Below are 1793 nucleotides of genomic sequence, written 5' to 3' on the forward strand. Positions count from 1 at the left end.
TCAGCACAACTCATTTTATTTTTCTCAGGGGTGGCAATATCGCGGACGGGAAATGGAAGGCAAGGCGAAAAGACCCCCATTTGACTGGGTGAAAGGATTTAAAATCAGCTCCCGGGTGGCAAGGCTGTCAGCCCAGCCTTTGTGAGAGCTGAGGAGACGGGGCTGAACGCCGGTGAGCAAAAGGACCGAGTCCCCCTCTCCCCCCACTAAGTTTGGTCTGGAAGGAACCCCGCCGCCGGGAGGGCAGCTCTCCGGAGGGCAGACGTTTCGCCCTGGGCCACCGCTCCCAGCGCTCCGCTCTCCCCGCACCGGCTTGTCAGGTACCCCGGCCGGCTGGTGGCTGAGCAGCACTTGGGATTTAGCATCTCGGGAACCTTCTCTATGTCTGAGAAGACCCCCAGTGCGAGACCCCCAGTGCGAGGATCGTTTCTCTCCCTAAACCCCTAAGTTCCGTTCACCTAGGGCTTTTTTTTTTCCTTTAACCTGGAAGATGCAAGTTTGGAAAAACAAGCAGTAATTTAATTGCCTGGGGTGAGAGACTGCTGAAAAATAGGTTAGCGCAAAATGTCGCTCATTATTCTCAAAGGCAAAGACTGTCACAGGCACTCGTGGTCCCTCTGAACCTGAAGCTGCTTTCTAAGGTTATTTATACAGCACGGGAGCTGGATGGAGAAGACCTCTCAGGTCATCTGCTACACCACCTTGCCAATGAATTCCCTGCAGTTTCGAATAAACTGCAATTTCTGGCACTTTTGGATCTGTTCTCGGATCCGGTGTGAAAACAAAAGCGACCCCATTCACAGCCACACACACATACATGCAGCCAGCAGCTAATGCCACTCGGGTCTTTGAAGAAATCTCCCAAGTTGTCCAGTGTCTCCACAGCTTATATTTCAGGGTGTTCCCGGGTGGAGGAGAGAAGCCTCCCCTGAGTGTTTCACACCCCGGCCTACGGCCCTGGCAAACCCAATTTAATACAGCGATTACCTGAATATTAAGAAAATTACAGCGAAGGTACAGTTAACCCAGTGACTTTTAAGTGTCAAGTAACTATTTAGTAATTGCACTTGTAAATATGTTTGTGCTGGGCTGGTTCGTGCTTAAAAATGCAAAAGTGCACTTGCTACCCGGGAATAACTAAATATCTTTGTCTAAAGTGGCAGCATAAATAGCCGGTCGCTTTGTGACTGTGCTTGATATTAGTACATAAGGATCATTTTGCTTCAATTGGGAGGCTCTCATTCACTAGGCAAGAAACCGTTTAGGAGAAAGTAGGTTCCCGTATGAGAGTTAACATCCTTCAAGTGTAAGCCTCAGCCTTGATTACACTTTAGAGCTCTGCAAGAGGTGAGCTTTTCCACACAAATATAATCGGGGGAACTTTCCTTCAATCAGGCCTCCAGCTCTCCTACATCATCTCAGCTGCCTCTCTCGGCACCAGCTCCTTCAAGGTTGAATTCCCCGAAGTGGGCTTGTTGTGAGTCTGCTGGGTCACCAAAGGCAGGGAAGGGTGACTTTGGGCTAGAAAGGCGGCTGCTTTTACCTCTTTTCTTTCCAGATCTTTAGATCTTGTCTTTCCAGATCCCTGGAACATTTCTCCCCAGCCCCCTTTCTGCGCGTGTTTTTCAGTACGGCCTTTGATTTTGTTCCTACAGAGACACTCGACCTTGCCTTGGTGGTTTGAGTTTCCCCCCCCCCCCCCGGATTTCTCAGGCACATCAGCTCCCTGCCTGTTTTATTGCCTTAAAAAGGAAGGGGTGGATGGAGGAGAAAAAATTAAATACCATAGGATC

The 1793-nt window shown here is 49.6% G+C and overlaps 1 protein-coding gene across 1 annotated transcript in view; it reads right to left on the reverse strand.

Annotated features, from left to right (window-relative positions):
- Positions 1-1793, reverse strand: part of LOC103913019 (homeobox protein Nkx-2.1-like) — a 6668-nt gene that overhangs the window by 2294 nt on the left and 2581 nt on the right. The window lies entirely within an intron of this gene.

This window comes from Pygoscelis adeliae, unplaced genomic scaffold (assembly GCF_000699105.1).
Source record: "Pygoscelis adeliae isolate BGI_AS28 unplaced genomic scaffold, ASM69910v1 Scaffold71, whole genome shotgun sequence".
NCBI lineage: Eukaryota > Metazoa > Chordata > Aves > Sphenisciformes > Spheniscidae > Pygoscelis > Pygoscelis adeliae.